Here is a 25,786-nt window from a genome sequence, read left to right as displayed (position 1 = left end):
ACCTCTCCACATTTGCAGATAAGGCCTTCCCTCGTTCATCCTTTTCTCCCACAAGATCTTGATGTTTCGTGCAACGCACGGGCATCTTGCTAGTAAGAGTAGAAATTAGACAAATACCACTTCTCGAATCTTGAAACCAACATCATTCCTCCCTTATCTCATCAAAACCACCAAAGGAATATATTTTGAGTGAATCATAACATTTTTTTAGTGATATACGTATTTCAAAACTAGACTTTTTTTCTATCAAATCGGTGAATATGTATTAATCTACTCAGATTGTGTGGCAACGCATTGGCACATTACTAGTAGTTATTATAATTTTGTGGACACCAGACAAACGGTGGAGTACATATACGAAGAGAAGAGGCGCACGCACGCAGTCGGTCTCTCGTTGTCTCGCACACATGAGTGTTACATAAAGGCAACGTTAACAAATAAACCCTAAAACCCTAGGTGCACGATTGCTGCATTCGCGGGTACCGGGTACGTGGTGGAGCGCACCTTTGTAGGAATAGTCAGCTCGCGTGATAATTTGATCCGTAGGAGTTGATGGTCGGGACCACGGGTGAACGACTTGGAGGCGGTGGCTCGCCAGTTGCCACAGATCGAGTAGCCACATTTAAAATATCATTTTTTAGTGGGGTTAAGAGTTCCGATTTTCAATGGCACGTTATAAGTACTAAGTAGTTTTTAGAACGATTGGTATGGAGCGAAAATGGAATTCATAGTACTACCTACTAGTACCTCCTTGGCGTATGGTTGTATGGGTTTATGTTGCGAGATGTTGAACCTGGTAGTTCTAGGGCAAATACTATGTTTAGATTTAGATGTTGGTTTTCAGTAATGAAAATCGGAAGGGGGAAACCCTTCTTTGATTAAAAAAAGTACTACCTCCGTTCTGGTTTACTAGTCCCCATCGTTTTTTGGGTCAAAGTTTGTCCACGAATTTTACTTGTAAAATGTGAATGGAAAACGAGATTTTGCTATACGCAAACAAAAAAGGACTGGAGGGAGTGATTGCTCTGACACGGACGCGACCTCTCATAGCGCAGGCATTGAACTGGCGCGCCGGCCAAGAGGGCCGCACTCGCTACAGGCCCAGCTGAACACGCCTCCTCGCCGCATGCAACCGGCTACAGACTGCCCCGCCTGCCTTCATTGAATCCGCGCGTGTGTCGGCAACACGTCCTTCCGCGAGCTGGCCGGCATTTTAGAACACAAAAAGTGACCAAAATATAATTAATTACGCATGGTCTTGACTTGTTGTGCTCGCACTGGTAGCAGGAACTAGAGGTTTTTCTTTATTCATAACTCTCCTCAATTTTTTTTGGCTTTGAAGTGAATCATGGTTGTGGACATTATGTATGAATGTGGAGATATCTGTGAACATGAGTTTGATGTGGAAGTTGAACTTGGAATGTCGGGCTTGCGCGTGAACTATACCATGTCAATGCTTCGTCCGTTATTACTTGGAAAGTAATTGCTGTTATTACATGACCCGAAAAAAATATTTTGTGCCACATCAGTAGAAGCACGGACATCAGAACAGGCATGCTGACTGGATAAACATTTGAACCTAGCTACTATGAAGGAAATTTTGTATGGACAACAGTTTTAGATAGCAGGAGACGCCTAGTCTGCTCTGCCTCGGCTAGCTTATTTCTGGCTTCTTCCGTCTCTTCTTTGGCATGGGTGAAGAGAGCATCTGATTGCTCTTTTTGCTTCTTCAGGAACTCAGCTACATTCTCAAGGGCTGCTGCACGCTTTCTTTCAGCCTTTACTAGAGCCACGAGGACACGAACAGCTGACGACTCCACCTGGCTTGTGTGTAATCCAGCATCATCTGGGAATTTGCACCTTGTGTCTAATCCAGCATCATTAGGGAACTGGCACCTTGTGTGTAATCTAGCCTCATTCTGGAAACATGATCTCGAGGTTGACCATACTTCCCTCCTCGCAGGAACTGCATCCTGACATGAAGTTACTTCTTTTTTAGATAATTACTCAGAGCAACCCAGATCCATTTAGTAGAAGCCAGATAAACAGAACTGGGAGAAGTGAATTCAAAAGGAAAAAATATAAAAACAGACTATAAGGTGAGAACACCCACTTCCTACATCAAGCTAAAAACGAAAGCATTAGGACGATTAAGACTCTTCTTATGACACATCGAAGAACACGAGGCTTAAGAGAAACGGAAACTACAACATATACACATCGAAGAACACGAGGCTAAACGAAAGTAATTGAAAGGGTGTTACTTACCAAAGCTCGTTTTACAGGTTCGGTGCAACTCCTCTTTAACTTGCCACGCTCCTTGAAGATGTCCCCAATATCCCATGTTTGGTCTTCATTGCTCCTCTGCATGTTCGCACTCGTGGTTTTAAAATCTCAACATGGCAAGAAAAATATACTACTAGTAATACTCGCGCATCTTGTGGGCAACATTAAAGCACTCGTCTGCCATGTTAGAGCATCTCCAACAGAATCGCAACGCGCGGCGCTTTAGAAAAGCATTTACAGTGCTGAGATCGAGAAGTAGAGATAGAGAGTAGAGGATAGTTCTCAACATAGATAGATAAAAAATAGATTATTCAACTACTCCTCGTCGTCCAACTCCTCCTCGGTAATGTCCTCCTCCGACGTCTGACTGTAGGCGTGAACATACCGATCGTCGTCAGATTCCTAGGGCGACGCTGCTCCTAGCCTCATGTTGAATTGAGTGTTCGCTTTTCTCCTACGCTTGTCCTCGCGATAGGCGGCTCGCTCCGCCCTCCTCTTATCCCTCTCCGCCCTCCTTTGCTCGTAGAACTCGCGCTCGTTGATGATGTCCTGCGGGAAGCGTTGGCGCCACAGCGCCATGGTTGCCTCGTCCATCTCGGCGATGCTGAGACGGTGCTCCCGCCTCCGGTTGTCGCGACGATCCTCGTCGGTGATAAGCCGCGGCAGAGGCGCGAGCTCCTGTGCCCGCTCCCACGTCGGCACGTTGGGGAAGTTCAATGTTCTATGAGGCCACCGGAGGCGCCACGTCGCCGCGTCGTACGCGCGGGCGGCCTCGTTGGCGGTGTCGAAATTGCCGAGGCCGAGGCGCATCCCGCGGAACCAGATCTCGGCGGAGAAGCCACCGAAGGGGTGCGCGCAGACGCCGCGGTATCCCCAAGTTTCCCGGCGACGCGGCGGCATGGTGGCGCGGCGGCGGCGAGGCGAGAAAGAGCGAGGAGAAAGCGGTGGCGAGGCACAGAGCGGGGAGAGAGCGGTGGCAAGGCACAGAGCGGTGGGAGGGCGTTGGATTTTATAAAGCGCGCCGGACTACGCGCGCCAAAACTAGCGCACGCCCGACCGCTTTTTCCCGCGCGCGCGCAATCCTTTCCCGACATCTCTGCTATCTCTACTCTCTTCTCTACTGTTATATTTATTTTATATTTAATATTTATCTCTACTTCTCTACTCTCTATTTTTTTCTCTACTTTTCCCCTACTCTTATAAAAAACAGAGTTGGTGATGATGGTGTTCCTGCCATCCTGCAATATAGGCCATCCGATTTATATCCGACGGATAGGAAGGAAACTGTGGCAATTTTGCAAAAAGATACCCACACCCCTCTCCGCATTTGCAAATAAGGCATTCCCTCGTTCATCCTTTTCTCCCACAAGATAAACTACTCATACAAATGCATCTTGATGCGTGCAACGCATGGGCATCTTGCTAGTTCTAAAAAACTATCCATCATTTGCCACACTACTGGTTGCAGATGAAATACCTACCCAAGCACAGCGCGATACAGGAGCGACGCACAATTACAAGCTGATATTCTGTTGGACAATGGAGGCTATAACCAATTACTTTTACGGGAACAATAGCACCCAGGAAATTTGAAGGGTGGGTAAGAACAAAATTGGAACTGCACATGTACTGCTAAGTGATTCAATACACACATTACCAATCGAGGAGGAGAACGATGGTCGCGGCGGCCTCTGTGAGTCATGGTCGGCAACGGGAGTTAGTTCATTGTCCACGACGGTGGTGCTTCTGCGCTTGGCGTCGGCTTCCGGGAAGCAGATCCGAGACCGTGGAAGACGGTGCCGGGGAAGAGGCTCCGTGTACGACGATGACGGTGGACCAGCTCCAATGCAGCGTACGAGGTCGTCGATGAGGCAGATGCGCTGCGGTGGACGAGTGCGCTGATGTAGAAGGGGAGGAGCACAAAGGCTGCGGTGCTATGGAGAAGTCTATTTTGCGGTGGGGATAGAAAATGGGGAGTATTCAGGTGTACTACTCTGGGTGCTGGGGTGGGGTTGGCTGGGTAGGGTGAACCTGAAGTTATGAAAACAGCCCCCTACCAACCATCATCCGTAGGCATGTTCCGAAGGCTATGATGGTAACTTCCCACTGCTCGAATCAAGGTCGCGGGAGATTTTCCCGCCAACCTCAAAATTTTGGGACACTGAACTTCCCGTGTGGCGTGTTGGGTGATTCGGCTAAGCAACTAGCGAGTAGTACTAGTAAACTCTGCATATTAGGTTTGACGGAAGTCAAACTTCCTAAATTTTGACCAAGTTTATAGAAAAATATAAACATTTACCATAACAGATATGTATGATGTGAAAGTACATTCAATAATGAATCTAATGGTATTTATTTGTTATTGTATATGTTAATATTTTTTGTTATAAACTTTCTGAGAGTTTACAAAACTTGACTTTGACCAATGCTAATACGCAGAACTTAAATAAAAACGGAGGGTGTACACATTTGTTTTCTTAGTATGTAGTGAATTAATCATTTGTTGAAATTGTGAAATAAATATATTAGGCTACTGACTTCGAATGTAATGGTCTATACAATTCAATAGTTACAATCATTGTCGAATTCCAAGATGTATACGAGGTCTATAGTACTTCACAACATGCTCAAACTCGCATAATCCCAGTTAAATGACAATCAAAATGCATTTCATAGTTATTACTTTGTAGGATGCAACAAAACCAACAATAACTCTACATCAGCCATTATAAAAGCAACATTTTGAACATATCCCAATGTGTGAATGAAACGTGCGGAGAGAGCTTGCGAAGATGGAGCAGATAGGGCGGGAAAGATTGTATGTATGTGGTCGAGAGAGTAGGAGACAAACCTAACAAAACAGAAAGAGGGAGATAGAGAGAGAAAGAGAGAGGAAGAAGTTAGGTCTGTGAGAAAGATGGAGACATGTAATATACGTGAGATGCGTGTGCATCCGGATTCTGTACACGTGGAAGGAGAAGAGACAACAGGTTTGATGAGAGAGCTGGAAAAACATGGACGAGAGGGGAAGGATCTCATGGGTTGAGGGATTGATAAATTTGTGCGGGGGAGAGAGGGATTGGTAATTTTGTGCGAGAGAGAGAGAGGGTGGGGGGAGGAGTCAGCCAGCCGTCGTCACATCATCCTGCTTCCAAATGGCCCCGCATTCCCTAGCGCAGTGTGGTCAGCGTCTTCGATCTCCTCGATGCCCTCTTTGAAGATTGAGGTGTTGTGCATGCTGGGGTGCGAAGAAGGACAAGCGAGAGTGGTCGCCATATAACCTTGGATGGGGATGAATTGTGTGCTCGGGGGAGGGGGTGTGTGTGTGATGTGTGTTGTCTGTGTGTGTGTGTGTGTGTGTCGGATATTGAGAGAAAACAAACCTAAGGAGAGAAATGTGTGTGTATGTGACGGAAAGCTACTTGCTAAACAGGGTATTCACGAAGAGATTGTGCGTGCGAGATAGAGAGCGATGTGCGGGCCTTGAGGTGTGGGCGGGGGCCGGGTGAGGGTGTCAAAATGTGCGCGTTGATGCATGTGTTACATGCGATCATGCGAGGGACGGACGAATCGAGAGAGATGGTTGTTGTGTTATGGATGCTCCTCTCTCTCTCACACACACACACACACAAGTAAAATAGAAGACCATTCTCTCATGTATACACAACGTATCGGCATCTGTCTATGTCTCACTCATGCATGATCATTTGCACATTCACACCTCTATATGTCTCTACCACACGCACACCGTCTCCACATTGCCCTTCTGCCACAACACACATATGGACACATACACACGTTCTCTCTCAGTCACACACACAAGGGCCGTTTGGTTTGAGACTAAGGGGCTGTTTGGTTTGTGATTATGGTTGCCACATCTTGCCACACCTAAGGTTAGGCAACTTTGACCAATTTAGGAGGGTGTTTGGTTCAAGCCTTACCTTAGGCAATATACTTTTTGCCACACTAGGGCCCCGCATGACATACACTCACAATGTGTGGCAAGATTCCCTTAGGCTTGCCAACTTGTGGCTCTCATAAAGAACTAACCTTAGGCAAGTGTGGCAAAAATTGTGTGGCAAAATGTGGCATTCCTAGGCCTAAAACCAAACAGCCCGTAAGTTTGCCTAACGTTGCCACACCTAAGGTTAGGCAAGTTTGACCAACTTAGGTGGGTGTTTGGTTCAAGCCACACCTTAGGCAAGCCACATTAGGGTCCCACATTACATATACTCAAAAAGTGTGGCAAGATTCCCTTAGGCTTGCCAACTTGTGGCTCTCATTTTGAAGAACTAACCTTAGGCAAGTGTGGCAACATTGTCTCTATGACAAGTGGGCCATAGGGGCAATAAAGTGTGGCAAGCCAAAGTGTGGCAAAAACCAAACACATGCCAACTAAACTGTGGCTGCCAAATTTTGGCTTGGCAAACGGTGGCTGGGAACCAAACAACCCCAAAATCAGTATTAAAAAAACTACGGCGCACCTAAAACGTCCAAATCCAAATAAACACGAACTAGAGCTAAATTCAAATATATGGAAATATTGTAGCGTCAAGAACTTTTCCCGGAAAAAAAGTTGAGTAATATTCGGGGATTGTTTTCACACACACAAAAAGGTTCGGTGGATGTCCTTCGAGCGCGACACGGTGATGCACCGTTCGATCGATCGCACGGCCGCGGTTCACGCGCTTGCATAGGATTCCATATCACGGCTGTGGTAACTAATAAAAGCGCTGCCTAAGTCTAATGTTTACGTGTACTAGTACGGTTTTCTATTAAGTTTGACCAACCCTATATAAAACTAAACTAAGCTCCCATACGCGCACTCATCAATATGCCGCCGCCGTTGCGCATGCCGGCGCCCGCCTGCTCCGGCCAACAATTTCTCGCCCATCACCGCCGTGTCGCCGCCAAGCCGAAGGCTCGCCCGCTCACGTCGTCTGCAGTCCCTCCTCGCGATGTCGCCGCGCTGCCAAGCACGCGAGCAGCTGGTGGAGCCGCGTCTATGCACACAGCATACGAAGAGGAGGACGAGCGCGTGCTCCAGCACGCCGACGAGGAGGAACTAGCGTGTCATTGTCATCTTCACCCGTGCGGAGGAGGCGTGCATGGTGGCTGTCACGGCGGAAGCCTGCAAACCGGGTGCAGACGCGGAATCTACCTTCGAGACCTTGAATGCCACGTGGATCCTGCAATCTAAAGGAGCAATTTGGGTCAGTCGACTCTTGTGCCGTTTGATGCAACATGGATGGCTAGAAAGGCTTCTTCAACTGCCGAAATAGATGCACGGTTCATCTTCTCAGCCCGCCACACGCCTAACTGCCTGCCGCCGCCGCCGCGCCCTCCCCTGAACCGCCTGCCACCGCCATGCTCCCCCACCCCCACCCCCGCCATCCGTTTAACCCCGGGCACGATCCATTTTTTTCCGGCGAACTGCATTCCACACCCAACACTCATAAGATAGATCATGGGCACCCTGTCGTCTTCTTCCTTCACTCCGTCGAACTTCTTTCACAAATCGACTGGCCCAAATTATACTACTAGTACGAACATATTAACTGGGAACACGAAGATACGAGCAGTAGTACCAACTGCAATAAGAATAGTAGTAAGACATAGTACTAGTACTACTGTACGTACTAAAGAGTTCAAATAACGATAAAGAACATAAACATAGTTCTGCTGGGGCCTCAGCACAACACACCCTTGAAAATAAACTAAGCAACTAGTCCGCTTGACACTGCAGTAGAACCAGCATGAGCGACGGCACTGCCACCTACTCGGAGTCCGAGTCCACGTCCTCGACTTCGTCCTCGTCCCTCTTCCTCTTCGCGGACGCTTCTTTGCTTGAACCGGACACTGGGCTCTACTTCTTCATCCAACCCTTGTAGATATTTAAACAAAGGTAGGCATCCATTGCTGCGTACAGGATGTGATCTTCATCTAATGTCTTCGACTCCCATGCATGATGAAACTCGTGATGAGGTTTCTTCAGTTAGCGTATGAACGATCAATCATGGCTGCTGCCAGGGTCAGCATTGAAGGCTGAGAGGAGGACACCAGTCCTTCCTTCTGGAGGTTGAAGGGGTCACCTACAACGAGGCCTATCCGACCCAGGATTTCCTTGTCGTTCCTAAAGTCTACAGTAACGAATTTGACTCGGCCACCCTTGAGGAACTTCTTAAATTCCTCGCACTCAACATCGGCATGGCATATGTGGTAGACCAAGCATAAGTCATGCACGCAAACCTGGATCATGGCGGGCTTCTTCTTCTCTGCCTCCTTTAGTTTCTTCTAGCTTCCCAGGACTGTGGTGTACTCAACATCTAGCCCAGCGACCCACTCATCATTTGAGTTTTTGAACATGTGTTTGAAGCGAGCAAGGCATTCTTTCACCGTTGCAGAAGAACGGGTGTAGATGACGTCGAACTCATCGCCGGTGATGGTTCTAACATTGTACTCACCGCCGAACATGGAGATTTGGGACGCCATGGATTTGGGAGGAGGGTTAGGATTAGTGGAACTGCCGTAATGTGGAAGGACGGGACGACTGGGAGCGAACTATTGTAAGGTACTGTACTAGTAGAAGACGGGGACGAGTAGGGCGTGCGAACGGCGTGGGGTTGCTGGCTTGCCCGATGGATAAACGGCTGCAAGCCCCCAAAGAGTTCTCGAGAACTATGCGGGACTCACTAGATGTCATGTCTACTAGACCCATATCGTAGGCCTGACGGTATAGCTTCTGCCTGTCCGCACGCCATGCCGGCTTGTGTGTAACTTCAATTAATTCCGTCAACCGTCGCGCCTCCCACGACCTTTGCCTCCCTCGCGCGGTCGCGCCCTTTGAGACTTCGACCGGCTATAAATGAGCAATTTTTTTTGCGTACTCCGCATGCATGATACTCCCTCTAGTCCTTTTTACTTCCGTCAACCGTTTATACTAAAAAAATCAATATCTACAATACTGATTATAATGAGTAGTATAAAGCACCTCTTGGGTGGGTTAGATTTTTTTTGGGTTAGTTGAGTTCAAACTAACCCAAACTAACTCTAACACATGGATCCAAACAGGGCCAAGGTTAGCTATTAGAGTACTACTACCTCCCTTCTAGTTTAAAGGGTTCGATTCAAAAATTTGACCTACTCTTAGCAAGATAGAGGCGGTGGAATAGTTTTTGTAGTTCTTCACAAAAAAATGTGTTTACCAATGCATGCATGAACACTAGTTACTCTAACCCCCCTCTCTTCTTTAATTCTTTGCCACATCAGCATGCTTGCTATTCCCGTGTGCATGATACCAGCTAAGATACCACCATTATGGCCAGCCTTAATCATCGCATGCAATAATTTAGTGCACCTTGAAATATGAACATGTGTGGGGCGTGTATGTTTTTAAGGACTTGAGACTATACCTAGTCCGGCATGCAAGATGAGACTTATTATGCACCGTTCCCCATACCTGCAGTAAGCCCGTTCGTCTCCAAATCTTTTCCTCTCCATGTGTGGAAACAATATGCCTGCCAGACTCTCCTTCTCCCTCTGGCGGTCCCACCACTCCACCCTGTGTGGAAAAAATATGCATGCATGGCTCTCCTCCCCCCGCGCTCGTCCAATCCGTTGTGACCAGCAATATTTCCACCCCTTCCCTCCCCCGTAATTTACTCCAACAAATATGCCCACGTAGCTGTTACTTAACTGCAGGTGCATTGGGTCACTGACATATGGGCCCAACAGGGGTCTGGCCCACATGTTAGTGACGCAACTGGACCTGCAGTTAAGTCAGTGCAGCTCAGCCCATATCTTACGTAGGTGTGCCATTGCTCGCTATAAATATTGCGCCTCCCACGACATCGCTATCTCCTCCCACTCACATTCACGTTCATCGCTATCTCCTCCCCCTCTCTCTCACGTCGACCACCATGGCATCGCCCCTCCCAAGACCTAGGCGCCCCTCGCTGCACCGCGCGGTCGGTCACATGTCGCCATTCCGTTCCTCGCCGCCACTAGTCGAGGAGGACACGTCGGCGTTCCGCTCCTCGTCGTGACGCATCGCCGTTCCGTTCCTCGTCGCCACTAGTTGAGGAGGACGCGTCGGCGTTCCGCTCCTCACCGCGACGCGTCGCCATTCCGTTCCTCGCCGCCACTAGTCGAGGAGGACGGGTCGGTGTTCCGCTCCTCGCCGCGACGCGTCGAGGTGGACGCGTCGGCATTCCCAATCTTGCCAGCACGCGCATCGGAGGACGCGTCAGCTCCCCGCTACGAGGAGAACGCCGCGCCGCCCGCCGAGCCCCCCAGCCTTGAGGAGCTTTGGAAAGAAATGGATGTTGTCTTGTGGGAGGCTTTGCCTCCAGCAGAGCGCGCCAAAATAGAGGCGAAGAAGAAGGCCAAGGAAGAGAAGCGCACCATGGAACAAGCTGCCTGGGAGGCCTATGTCGCGTCCGAGAGAGTCAGGCAATTGGCTCTTTGGCAGAAGGCTCGTGCGAGGGCCGTGAGGGTGGCGGAGGACGCCCATGCCGACGCCCTGAGTGCAGTCGGGCCCAAGCGCCTCATCTACGCTTGGCGGTACGTGGACCGGGCGCACGCTTCCAGCAAGGAGGAGTACCTGTTGGCGCTGGATCACCACACCGGTGAGATCGCGCTCGCCCGCCGGCAGGCCGCCAATCAGCACCTCGCGAGTTGCGAGGCTGAGGAAGAGGCGTTGTGTCGGCGCGCTGGGAAACGGCCGCATACCAGGGCACTCGTGGCGCGCCGCAAGCGCTCCTGCAAGCGCCGTGGGTTTTAGAAGGAGTATAATTTTTGTTTCGTAAGGCGATCTCATTAGTTTTGGGACGCAAATGATAAATCCCAAACGTTCAGGAATTCTTAGCGTCCTTAATTAAGTATGTAAAAGGGAAAGTTTGGAAACCTTGTGTATTCGTACGCATTTTGCAAGTATGTGCATATAGCACAAACTTTACTATATACTATCGCACTACACATCTCTCTCGATATATGCTTGCAGACTGTGCTACTCCCTCCGTCCAGGTCAATAAGTCATCTTTGGTTGTGCACCGTGACCAAGAAGGAGGGAAGACTTATACACCTAGACGGAGGGAGTACTACTATTACTTATGTACGTGCAAATGCACGTTTTAACATTACGATGCGGTTTTTGTAAAAGTAGAAAAACAACACTAGTCAAGCTTGTGAAACGATTCAATGCAAAACAAATGCAAAAATGCTCGTTTGATTGTTTACTTTTAGCTTCCTTCTCTGTGGTTATTTCTCTGTCGTACTTTGTACAGAGTATCTCACTGGTTGGAAAGGCATGCAAATTCCCAAACCGCTTCCTACACCCTGTATCGAATTTTTTGCCTAACAAGTTGTGTCGTGCAATTGGAATTCCAACTTGAGTACTACTACTAGTAGGAGTACCAGGGGCCAGTTCTTTTAGGCTTCTAGATTAGTAATCCCATAACTACTACCTCCGTCCTGGTTTATTGGTCCCCATTGTAATCTGTGTCAAATTTTGATCATAAATTTAACTAATGAAATGTTAGTGCATGTCACATGCACTAACATTTTATCAGTTAAATCTTTGGTCAAAATTTAGCACAAATTACAATGGTGAGGAATAAACCAGGACGGAGGTACTACTAGTAGTACTCCCTCCGTCCCAAAATTCTTGTCTTAGATTTGTCTAAAGACGGATGTATCAAGTCATGTTTTAGTATTAGATACATTCGTATCTAGACGAATTTAAGACAAGAATTTTGGGACGGAGGGAGTAGTTTAGAAGCCCAAATAAATGATTGAGGCGCCTTAATGTTACTCTCCACTGTGACTAGTCTTATGGGAAAAGCTGGGGAAGCCGCTAAAAGAACTGGCCCTAGGAGTAGTAGCTAGGGATACTAGGAGTAGTAGCTAGGGATCGAGTGTGCGAGATGAACCGGAGAAAGTAAATGCAGAGAGATGAGATGCAAAAAGACGGAGGGATGTGATGGTTGCTTGTCCATTTATTTTACCAGGCCACTTATTACTAGGAGTGCTTGGGTTTTGTGATATGACGGCTTTACTGCCGCGCCACGAGCGGGGTGAGAGGTGAGACTCCCGTGCAGCGCCGCCCTCTACACTAGTACTACTACATCGGTCGTGGTTTATCCCCCATTGAATTTGACTGGAGATTTAACTGACAAAATGTTAGTGCATGTCAACAAAAACAATATCGTTGGATTCGTATTTGAACATAGTTTTCAATGATATGATTTTAGGTGACATGCATCATCATTTATCGTACTATATATAATGTCAGTTCAATTTTTGGTCGTACTAATCTATAGTAAGGTGCCCGTGCGTTGCACAGAAGAGTGAAATGCATTGATCGGGGAGTTGTTTATTTTGACAAAGGATGTGGGGGTCATCTCATGTGTAACGGGTATCGATAGGTTTGTTCGGATATTATTTCATCTCTAGAGCTCACAAACATCCGGGTGAAATAGATAAAAAAGTATCTTTTGCAAACAAAAGCGTTCAACTGTTCAACCTGCATCCAAAACTTGTGAAGAAATAACTCTTATTGTGCTTTGCAGGAAATGATCTTCAAGAATTAGTTTTTGAGTATCCATTGTTATACATGTTGGCTACAGATAACATGGCACTTTCTTATAGTCAACGGTTGGCTATACTATTTAAGTATTAACCATGCCCTTATAAACCTAGACGGAGGGATTAAATTAGGATGACTTGGAAGGGGGCAGAGGATATGTAAGAAATGGTTCATCATAAGTCTTTCACCAGTACTATAGTAAAAATTCATACATGGAATATTCTAGACTAAACCATAAATGGATACACTTTTATTCATGCACGATACTCCAATAGAGCAAGATCATGCATGGGAGTCTCCACATGCTTAGACAGCGGATTACGTTGAGCGAAGAGTAATGATCAACATTTAACTTGAATATGCAGATGTCCAGGTGAACCTCCTTGGAGTCCCCGTGCACATTGTTGGGGGTGGTCAAATAACACCGTGCGTCTTCCATGTCCACATCAATGGGAAAGTCCCAGCTCGGCAGAGTCCAAGTATGCTTGGCGTAGCCAGTGTCGCCGCCCATGGACCTCCGAGGGGTAGTAGTAGTGAGCACGCACCCGTACATCGGCCTCGTGTCAGTGTCAGCATCAGCGTCAGCGGCGTCGCCCCTGACACACACAACAGAGATGTGGCGGCGGCCTGCGCGGGCCTCGCCGGTGGCCACGATCAAGGGGAAGACGCTGCCGTCCTCCTCCGAGACTAGCAGGCAGCGCTGATCCTCCAGCGTCTCCGGCACGGTGAATGGGTAGCACGTCTCGTACTTGATGTTCTTCGCCAAGGGCCAGTAGTGATAGTCGCACGCCTGCGTCAGGTGATGCACGATGTCCGCCGGCGAGCCCCAAAACGGCACCGGGCACTCATAGCAGTAGACGAAGGGCTCCTTGGAGGCATCGACCAGGCCGTCCAAGAAACGGGAGTGGCTGTAGGGGACGTTCCACTAGTTGAATATATGAGCAAGTTACTACGAGATTTAGTCCGAATAAGCATAAAATAAATCATGACGGCTATAACAGAGATTAAACTAATCATGCGGACTAGCATAGTAGATGAACAGATAGAATCTAGGACATAGACTAGAAACATGAATTCTACCATGATTTCGAACAGGAAGGACAGAAACACATACGGTGCAACGGGAGCAGCACCATTGGCGTTGAGGTTGTCGCCCATGTCGTTGAGGAAGAGGTTGCCGAGGTTGGGGAAGAAGTCGTCGTCGGTGAAGTCGTCACTGCTAGCAGTCGCGAGAGTGCGCTCCCCAAATTTCAACAGTGCCCGCCGAATGGAGCGCAGGAGGGAGTGGCTGTAGGGGACGTTGCGGCCGCCGAATGGAGCGCAGGAGTAGCCCACGAAGCAGTAGATGGTGCTCCTCCCTAGTCTCTATTCTTATCTCTATCTCTACTACTCTTCTTTGTTTTTATAATATACTAGTTGTAGTTGTCAAATCGAATAGTACTGTGCCGTCCACTGCACGCCCGGCTGAACACGCCTCCTCACCTCCATCACACCCCTCCGTTAAACCCGCATGAAAACCGAGAAAACCTACTCTGGCCCGCGGGAGGAAATTTGCCGGTTGCCGTTGGAGAATAATAGAGTCACGTCCAATCCATTTGAGTTAATTGCGTGTATGATTCTCCCTCCATAAAAAGTTAATTGCATCCTTAATCTTGTATTCTAAGTACTCCGTGGGTTCCACTGTCAGTACAGTGTACATGACTTGCAGGCTAGCTACAGATTCGTACAGAAAGTTAAAAAGAAACAAATCCATGACTTGCAGGATTGGAGTTAGCACCGATGGCGGTTCGTAGTCGTCCACGCTCGGGCATTGAAGTTTGTAACTATTTTAGATTAGAACATACTACTCCTCCGGTGCTAGTAGTAGAGCAGAGTCCTACTCCACTACTACTCTACTCAAGCAAGTTAGGGCATAGTAGCAGGTACTGTAGGGAGTACTAGTACTGTGATCACTTAAGCAAGTTGTCTGACTTCGATATGACCCTACGCTGCTGTATGTGTCTCGTAAGTCAAGCGGCATGCTGTAGTCATCATCACCTGTCCACTTCCTGCAGCACATATTCGCTTCTCCATCTTCGTCCGCTCTTCCATCCCCGCTAAGGCGCCTCCCCCCTCGTCCGAAACCCAGTCACTAACAATGGCAAAATCGAGCAGCGTCCGCCGAAAGAGTGGCTGGAATTCGCTCCCCACAGAGGTAATCAAGCTCATTGTTTCGCGTGTGGACAATCTCAGTACCATGCCGCTCGCCGCATGCTCGTCGGGGTTGTACCGTTTACTCAAAGCCCTTAGGCCAGAGCTTTTTAAGCCAGCTCCTTGCTTGTTGATGCCGCCTGATCTTCAGAAACGGCGTGTCACGCAGCATAACAATCGTAGGGCGGCGAGCATCAACCCCCTTGACTGCGATCCGATCCTCGTCACCCTCAACTACATTAACGGTATGTACTGGGTCGGCATGAACACGTCTTGGATGGTGCTCGTCGACGGTCGCGGCAGCTGGATGCTCGTGGAGGTCTACACCCAGCGATTGATCCCTCTTCCTTCGATTAACACTGCACTGCTTTGGCACCGCGGCCCAGAATACTCGGAATCTTACAGTAGCCAACATGATACCAAGTTTGATTTGCTCAAGGTTGTAATCAGCCAAGTGCCCACAAGATCTGCGAATTATAAAGACTTCAGGCTAATTGCGTTCTTCAACCGCAGTCTCGCCTATCTGACAGGTCACTGCGGTAAGTGGATAAATCTGCACATCCATCGCAAGATCATACATCCTCCATGGTTCTCTGATGCCATTGAACACAAGGGCTTCATTTACGCTGTCGACTCCTTCTATGGCTGGACGTATTGCTGGCCTACTCCAGTCATCGCTACAAACGGCTGTTACAGCAGTATGTTACTTTCCTATGATATCATGATGGCTTGCTTATATTACTGTCACATTTACTGAAAAATATTCATGCTCATAACATGCTGTTCTTAAGATTGACTACATCAAGAGCCCTTTTTTATTTGACTCCAACTTTTTTTTGAGGGTTATTTGACTCCAACTTGATATGATGTTGTAGGCCGCCTGGTGTCCCTACCCTTCCTAATCCCAGAACCTTTCAAAGAAAAGCGGCATGACAGTTGTAGGTGGTTCCTGGCTCGATCAGACGACGACGAACGATTGATGATCGTTCGGATGTACCGGACGTGTTTTTTTGACAGAAAGACTGTAAGGGAACCCCTTACAGTATAATTGATGCAACAAACCCAAATTGCAAGTAACATGCCTTGAACCTGGGTGGGTGGGAAGGCATCAGCCCCTTCCCACCACTAGGCTATGCCTTAGTCTGCCGTACCGGACGTGTTGTTTCCCGGAATACAATCACAGTCACTGCAAGGTCTTTGAGCAGGATCCCAGCTTCTTTGGGCCTTCAGGAATTTTTGACTGGAGGTTGGTAAGTAGCCTTGATACAGGCTCTCTGTTTGTCGGACTGAATTATCCGATTAACCAGGAGATAACCGACGGCAAGGATCATGATGGCAGCGCAGTTTTGTTCATCACGCAAAACTGTGTGTACACAGTGTACCATGCGTCTCTGCATGCACCATACCCTGATATGTGCCGCCACGCTCTGCAGCCCAAAGTAGGAGAGAGGGTCGCAAGTATCAGACTTCGACCTGCTGGTTGGAGTTTCCCCCGTCAGGCACCCATCTGGTTCAAGTCGGCAACCAATCTCCACAGCTTAATAAATAGTAACGTCTAACTGAGCCAGTTAGTTAGATGCGTACACTTGGTGTAGTAGAATCTTTATTTAGTTTGATGCATACACTTGTTCTTTTGGTAGCCCTTTTGTAATGATAGCTGATGTTTGGTTTGGAAGAGAGAGCTGCGTCTTCACTCTTCTGGCCTGCTTACTGCTTCTGTTGCACCCCCAGCCCTGGTTGCTGCTGCTGTTTTCAATGTACAATCAGTAGTATATTTCGTCTGTTGGTTGAATAAATGTGTTGTTAGAACGACAAACACAATGTTTTGGAAGTCGTTGCATGGCTCGATCCTTTAGTGCCCCATACCATACGTAGCGCATACTATTTTTCGTACGGAACACATTTTACACTTGTTGATAACATGCAGCCCACTGATAAAGGCCCAATAGAGAAGCCCATAATTAACTGGAAGGGAGGCTCTCACATGAATCCGGCCCAGGTACATGCTCATGGTCCCCTAAACATAAATAAGTAAATAAATAAATAAATAAAGCTAAATGCTCATGCACCAGTTCTTTAAATTCACGATTTAACAGGAGGATATTATTTCCTATGATAGTGCCATTACATTCGGTCGATATTATTCTTCGGCAAAGATAGCGACCAGTCTTGTTTCTCCCAGCATTTTCTTCCTGCAACCAGCGGACCCATGCAAATCGTAGTCAACGTCGTAAATAGATCCGGTCCATTTTTATTTTTCAATAAGAATGTCCAACCCAGCCCAGCACATTGGCGACAGCACTTTATCCTCCGCCTTGGTGCGCTTGCCGCGGCGCCGCCGTCCGGCCCTGTCAACATAGTTTTTTTTTGAAACGGTCCCTGTCAACATAGTGAATCGGGAGAGGACTGTAGTTGTGAGTATGACAGTATGGACCCACCAGGTCCACTCCCGAACACAAGCAAGTGCCTCTTTTACTACTCGGATGAACCCCTCGCTTTTTACTCTAATCCACCCTGCTGATATTTGGGACCCACATCATTTTCAATGTATAGTCAATTAACAACAGAATAGCACAATTTTTTTAGTAGTAATTCGGAGGAGCAGGCTATAAACTGGGTTGTGCGGTCTCTATGGCCGGTCTAACAACATGACCAGCCTAGCAGTTTTTTCTTTGGGAAAATAGGTAGCCCAGTATTTCTTTTTGAAGAATACCCAAGCTAGGCCTATTTGTTTTCTCCGACTTACGGGGCTGCAAATCTTTCAAGACGAGGAGGGATGCATTCCGGCCTGGCCAAAGAGTATGGTCAGTGTCTGTTAAAAGTAATATCAAAAGGGGTTGAAAATTCCAAAAATATATAGGAAATGGGATATTAGTTTCTTTTTTGTTTTTGTTCTTCACTTATATCTTATACGTATTTCATTGGATTTAACATGACATAGTACTAATTTATTTTTAAATTTGTTTTAGTATGGCTACTAATTTTTGGATTAAGAATATTTTGTTCCCCAGCAAAAATTTGCGAATTTTCAAAATTTCCCACATATTTAGTTAATTTTTTGACCCTGGTACTGACCAAAAAATGGGCAGCGATTCTAAAAATGGAAAACGGGCTGCAATAAATTCCATATGAATTAGAAAATGAGTAAAAATTATAAAAATAATAGCAAATGGGCTGTACACGCCACAGATTTCGAGGCTGACTTGTTTACGCAAGGCTTTGTCAGTCAACACACGATTGTAGCAGCAGTGACTATTGGATGTCCATCCAACGGCCGAGGTGCTTCTTCAATCTCTGATCTTCCTGCTCCAGCCGCCTAAACTAGCGCCGGCGGGACTGCCTGCTCCCTCCTCTTGTGGCCCGCTGTGATGCCGCGCAGGCTTCCCCGGCCCACCCTACTCCCTCCGTTGGCCTGGCCGCACGCAATCAACTGCCTCCTTATTACGCGAAAAAAATTTCCTCCCACTGACATCTGGGGCGCACCGGTTGGGAGGCTGACCTGTGGGCCTACTAAGTTGACGCGTACGCAAGGCTTGTCAACTTAGTCAACAAACGATTCTAGCAGCAGTAACCGTTGGATTTGAATCGAACGGTCATGCTGCTTCTTCAATCGCTGCTCTTCTTGCACCAGCCTCCCAAACCAGCGCCTGCGAGACCGCCTGCTCCTACCTCCAGTGGCCGGTTGTGCTGCCGTTGAGGCCTCATCGCCCCCTACTCCTCCCACCGCTAGCCAGGCCCTGCGGCGACGGCAGCCACACACCACAGCTGAACCAGTGAACCCTCGTACTCCTCTCCGCGTGGGCATCCACTGCCGCGTCTTCCCCGGCTCCGCGTCGTCCCCTTCCTAGGTCTCACCGTCGTCCATCGCCTTGGTGCTCTCGGCGCGGCGTGGTCAATGTGGTCAACGACCGACTTCCATCGAAAGAGTACTGTATGTGGAGAGGCTGACAGCTGGGCCACGGCCACAGCCCAGTTTTTTTGTGATTTGCCAAGTAAGTCGCTTTGTCAGGCCTGTTGGGCTGCAAATCTTTCAAGACGAGGAGAGCTTTCATTCGGCTGGCCGAGAAAATGGCCTATCAGTAATGAGAAATGGGTTGTACATTTTTAAAACACATCAAACCGACAATTAGTTTCAAATTTCTTTTTTTCATTTTGAGATTTTAAATTACATTAATTTTTATGCGTGGACAATTTGTTGGATTTTATATTGATATACATTTATTTTTAAAATCAGTTTGAATATGACTTGAAATTTCGGGATAAAAAACAGTTCGGACCGCACCGAAATATGCAAAATTTCGTATAATTTTTTAACCGTGGCCACAATATGGGCTGTAATGCTAACAAAAGAATATGGGCTCCAAAAAACCTTAAGAATTAGCAAATGGGCTATAAATTATTAGAAATAATGGCAGATGGGTTGTATGCTGTTTTCCACAGATTTGAGGCTTTCCTAAAAAAAAGGTTGACGCACAAGCAGTGACTCTTGGATTCCATCCAACAGCCGTCGTGCTTCTTCAATCTCTGCTCTTCCTGCTCCAGCCGCTCAAACAAGCGCCGGCGAGACTGCCTACTCCCTCCTCCCCGCGGTCGGCTGTGCTGCCGCGCAGGCCTCACCGCCCCACCGTACTCCCATCGCTGGCCTAGCCATCCCTCTACTCACCCACACCTACTGTTATTCTCCGGCGACGGCAGACGAACCAGTAAACCTCATACAGTCGTACTCCCCTCCGCGTGGGAAACAACTGCCGAGTCTTCCCTGCCTCTGTGTCGTTCCTTCCTAGGCCTCGCCGTCGTCCACCGCCCTGGTGCTCTCGGCGCGGCCTGGTCAACGTGGTCAACGACCGACATGCATCTGAAGTGGACTGTACGTGGAGAGGCCGACAGCTGGTTCCACGGCCGCACGCAAGGAAATGCCTCCTTATTACGCACAAAATAATGATTCCTCCACCTGACATTAGGGACCCACCGAAAGGGCCTCTGTATTTCGCGAAAAAAACATTACCGCCGCTGACAGCTCGGACCCACCAGCTATATCTTCGCACGCAAGTGCCTCCTTATTACGCACAAAAAAATGAATACTCCCCCTGTTAGCTGGGACCCAGTATAGTGGCAGGCTGGCTTGTGGGCCTACTATGTTGACGGGGACGGAGGGCTTTGTCAACTTAGTCAATATGCATGATTCTAGCTCCAGTGACCGTACGATGTCCATCCAACGGCCGTAGTGCTTCTTCAACCTCTGGTCTTCTTGCTCCAGCCGCCCAAACCAGCGCCGGTCGTGCCTCGTGCTCCCTCCTCCCGTGGCCGCCTGCGATGCGGCGGAGGCCTCACCGCCCCTACTACTCCCACCGCTGGCCAGGCCATCCCTCTACTCACCCACACCCCCTGTTATTCTACGGCGACGGCAGCCTCACACCGCAGCGAACCAGTGAACCCTCGTACTCCTCTACGTGTGGGCATTCACTGCCGCGTCTTCCCCGGCTCCGCGTTGTCCCCTTCCTAGGCCTCGCCGTAGTCCACCGCCCTGGTGCTCACGGCGCGGCGTGGTCAACGTGGTCAAGGAACGGCTTCCATCGAACGTGGACTATACGTGGAGAGGCTGACAGCTAGGTCCACGGCCACAGCAAGGAAGTGCCTCCTTATTACGCGCAAAATAATTATTCCTCCACCTGACAGTGGGGACCCACCGGATGGGCCACCGTATTTCATGGAAAAAACATTTCCCCCTGACTGCTGGGACCCACCAGCTACATCTTCCCATGCAAGGAAGTGCCTGACAGTCGGGACCCACCTGGTCGAAGCGTACGTAGCGTTGTCATTCTAGTCGCGAACGTGTACGTACATACTGGTCGATGTAGAGGCGCGCATGTGTCATAGTAGAGGCGCGCACGTAGCATGTACACGTACGTACAGCGGCCAGGGTGCAAGAAAGTAAATACGGCCACATACGTACATACGGGCGGGGTCTCGAACGCCTACTCGCGCGTACGTACGGCCAGGGCTCGTGTACATGGCTGGGTCGGAACGGAGAAACAGCGTCGTCGTCGTGTTCATGGGGAGGCAACGGAATGCGTCGTGTTCATTGGGAGGAAACGGAACGCATGGGAGCCAACCAGCTTGGACGGAACAGCCATTGGAAACGAGGCCTGGCGTACCGCAGAACGGAGGAAACGGCCTTGTGTTCGACCGGCCATGTTCGAAACGGGATCCTGTTCATCGGGAGGGGTCTGGCGTACCTCAAAACAGAGGAAACAGACCTCCTACGGTCGAAACGGGGGTCCTGTTGATCGGGAGGGGTGTGGCGTACCGCAAAACGGAGGAAACGGACTTCTGTTGGAGCGCTACGGTCGAAACGGGGGTCCTGTTCATCGGGAGGGGTGTGGCGTACCACAAAACGGGACTCCACGGGATACTATTCATCTCCACCGTCAACCCTCTCCAGCCTCCACGGGCTACTGTTCATCCACCGTCGACCTCCTCCAGCCTCCACCTGCGACTGTTCATCCACGGGCTCCTGTTCATCCAGCCTCCACCGCGCGCTACTCCACCGGCTACTGTTCAACTAGCCCTCTCCACGGGCTCCTGTTCAACCACCCCTCCACGGGCTACCGTTCATCCAGCCCTCCACCATCTACTGTTCATCCTGCCCTCCAAGGGGTGGTCCTGTTCATCTTGCCCTCCACGGGGTCCTGTTCATCCAGCCCCAACCGGCTCGATCGATCGGGGTCATGTTCATCCAAAGGCAACACCACAGGGTCCTGTTCATCCAACCCCCCCCCCCCCCCCGCAACACTCACTGTTCATCCAGAGGCAGCATCGATCGGCTTCAGTTAGCAGCAGTAGCAAAGGAATCGCTCGATCGGGTTCAGTTAACAGTCATCGATCGATCGCTCGGGTTCAGTAACGCGTAGCCTGCAGTGCAATCGCTCGGGTTCAGTTAGAGCCCAACGCCTCGCGCGGGTTCAGTTAGAGCCCAACGCCTCGCACACACGCGCGTACGTACGAGAGAAACGAGCATCGCTCGGCCCCCGACCACCCACCGTAACCGGGGACTCCCCGATATTTTCCGCGCCCTCGCTTCTACCACGGTTTTTTCCGTCATGGACGACCCAAAGAATGTCATGCAGCTGCGTCTCCGGCCCGCCCAGAATGAAAAGCCCATTTTTTGTCATGATTTTTTGTCATAGAAGTAGGACCCCACCACATCTATGATGATACCGGGTTTGTCACAATTATCGTCATAGGAGTGTCATAAGTATGACAGAAAAGATTTTCGTTCGGCCCAAAATGTCACGGGTGTGTCTTTTTTGTAGTGTAATTGATAGCATCAATGCACCAGGTCCACTCACTCGTTCAAGAGCAACACAGCTAGCAAATTTCTGTGGGCACTTTGCATTCGTCTCAATATCTGAACCCAAGAAAGTTGCTGAAGCCTTCATGGAACCTGAATGGATTCAAGCTATGCAAGAAGAGCTTTAATAGTTCGAGCTGAACAATGTGTGGGAATTGGTCAAGCTTCCTGATCCTCGCAAGCACAACATCATTGGCACCAAATGGATATATCGCAACAAGCAAGATGAGCATGGTCAAGTAGTCCGAAACAAGGCTCGTCTCATTGCCCAAGGGTACACTCAAGTTGAAGGGATTGACTTCGATGAAACATTTGCTCCCGTGGCTAGGCTTGAAGCCATTCGCATACTGCTAGCCTATGCCAACCATCACAACATCCTTCTGTACCAAATGGATGTGAAGAGTGCTTTTCTCAATGGCAAGATTGAAGAAGAAGTGTATCTTGCACAACCACCTGGCTTTGAAGATCCAAAACATCCTGACATGGTATATAAGCTCAACAAGGCACTGTATGGCCTCAAACAAGCCCCTCGTGCTTGGTATGACACACTCAAAGACTTCCTGGAGAGCAAAGGCTTCAAACCTGGTTCTCTAGATCCTACACTCTTCACGAAGACATATGATGGAGAACTGTTTGTGTGACAAATCTATGTGGATGACATTATCTTCGGCAGCACTAACCAGAAATACAGTGATGAGTTTGGGCACATGATGCAAGAGCAATATCAGATGTCCATGATGGGTGAGCTGAAGTTCTTCCTAGGTCTTCAAATTCGTCAGCAAAGCAACAACATCTTCATATCTCAAGAGAAATACCTCAAAGACTGCCTGAAGAAGTTTGGAATGCAAGACTGCAAAGGTTACACGACGCCAATGCCAACCAAAAGTCATCTGAGTCCCGACACCAACGGTAAAGAGTTCGATCAAAGGGTATACCGCTCCATGATTGGTTCTTTACTTTACTTATGTGCATCTAGGCCAGCTATAATGCTTAGTGTTTGCATGTGTGCCCGATTCCAAGCGGCACCAAAGGAATCGCATCACTTAGCTGTGAAGCGAATTCTTTGATATTTGGCTTACACCCCAACACTAGGATTATGGTATCCAAAGGGCTCAGAGTTTGATCTAGTTGGATTCTCGGATGCTGATTATGCTGGTGACAAGGTGGATCGCAAGTCTACATCAGGCACATGTCACTTTCTGGGACGATCACTTGTCTGTTGGTCTTCAAAGAAGCAGAACTGTGTATCTCTCTCCACTACTGAATCTGAATACATTGCTGCTGGATCTCGCTGTGCTCAGCTTCTCTGGATGAAGCAAACTCTCAAGGACTATGGAGTCCACCTGAAGCAAGTACCACTCTACTGCGACAATGAAAGCGCCATCAAGATTGCCAACAACCCAGTTCAGCACTCGAAGACAAAGCACATTGAAATTCGTCATCACTTTCTCAGAGATCATGTTATGAAGGAAGATATTGATATCATTCACATCAACACTGAAGAGCAATTAGCAGATATCTTCACAAAGCCCTTGGATGAGAAAAGGTTTTGCAAGTTGCGGTGTGAGCTAAATATCTTAGAATCCTCAAATCTCCTGTAATTGAACACACATCCTAACACTTATGCATGTTGATGACTTAGATGTGCAACACACGAAGTATAGTATATCTTCTATCAATGAAGACATACACTCTAAGTGTGAATACATTAATGTGGAATTTGACTTCGGAGCGTCACGATAATTGTGCGTCGTGTCTGGGTCTAATACTTCCTATACGGTGGGTAACGCCACCACCAAACTTTTGTTTGAAGTGTTTCATTTGGCGTTACATTTGCAAAGTCTTCGCCTTTGATTTATCTTCAACATTGATTTGTCTTCATGTTTATCCTCACAATGTTGATTTAGTCTTACTCAGATATATATACATATATTGTGTTCTGTCCTCTACAGCATTCACTTATAGCTATGTCTTCTTGCTTGAATCTTTTGATCTAAGTGAATGTGATCGGACCCCAACCTCTTCTATGCTTCTACCTCAAATTATATATATCCAAATCATATGCATTCTTTTGAAACTGTCGAATGTCTTCTCTGCGTCCTTGTCAGCAGAAGATACAGAGACAAAAATTGAATCTGTTTTAAATGCTATTCCCTTATTGCCTAAAACCCGGAGAAGCCGGAACGACCACCCGACAGTCCAGGCGTGCATGGGAACATGGAACAACTTCCAATGTGTTGCATGTTCGCCATGTGTCCCTCAGATGTGAACCGCCAGGGGCACCTGCGTAATTGCGTTGTGCTGTCCCTTTCCTTATAAATACACATCACATCGCGGTCAAAATCCTTCTCCCACCTCGCCACCTCGCACAAACCATAGCGCCACCGCTAGCTCTTGACGACGCAGGCGACGAAGCGCTTAGCTGCCGCGACCTCACCAACGCCGTCCTCACGCCGGCTGCGGACCTCGTCTCCTCCGCCGCTGCCGTAGGTGTCTTCCGTCACCAAGTTAGGGCACGGGAGATTGAACTGCTCGGCCTCCCACTCCACTCCGTCTAGCAGTTCTTCGTGTGGTAATTAAAACTTACTTTCTACTGCCTTTTTGATCTGATAGATTCATCCTTCTCCACCAAAAGTGGTTCCTATGCCTACAAATTGAATCTATCCTATTCTGCATCTCATATCATGCCTAGTATATTCACTTATGCTTCACAACAAGTTAGATTCCTCACTTGTACCTATTCTTGGATTCGTACAAATCTGGAACCAACTCTCAACAAATAAGTGAATGTCTTCGCGCTATGAGGTCAATGTCTTCAAACTGATTTATCTTCAAAATCTTTTGAGAATGCATATGACCTCTTCCCCTTCCCTCGCATCTCTAATGCTGTCACAGGTACATGTCTGTGGGAGAATCCCTTAGTTCTCATAGTCTGCATTCATTTGCAGAATTCTTACAATGTCACATCAATTCTCCAGAAGCCAGCTCCTGTCTGACCAGCAGACGGAAGCCTTTGCAAGTTCTGAAGCCATTCAGTTTGAACTTCATGGCCACAGAAAAATCAGCAAGAAAGGGCGGCAGACAATGCCGTGGGAATACATCCAAAGATTTGCCACCAGATCTCTATGAGTTGTACAAGATAGACACTGAAGAAACCTATGGCGAACGCAAGACTCGAATCCAATGGATTCGCAGATACTGGGCTGAACAATGGTTTCTGTACAGATTTGTGACTGGAGAGTATGCAGAGAAGAATGCCATCAAACGACCATGGGGAGATATTCTCTTCAAAAATCTTCCACCCAGGTCCAGAACTGAAGCCATTGCTCAAGGTTTCTATCCTTGCATGGTTCGCGGACCACAGCTAGAGAATG

This window comes from Aegilops tauschii, chromosome 4, assembly GCF_002575655.3.
Source record: "Aegilops tauschii subsp. strangulata cultivar AL8/78 chromosome 4, Aet v6.0, whole genome shotgun sequence".
NCBI classification, from domain to species: domain Eukaryota; kingdom Viridiplantae; phylum Streptophyta; class Magnoliopsida; order Poales; family Poaceae; genus Aegilops; species Aegilops tauschii.
Note: the sequence above shows the minus strand (reverse complement) of the source record.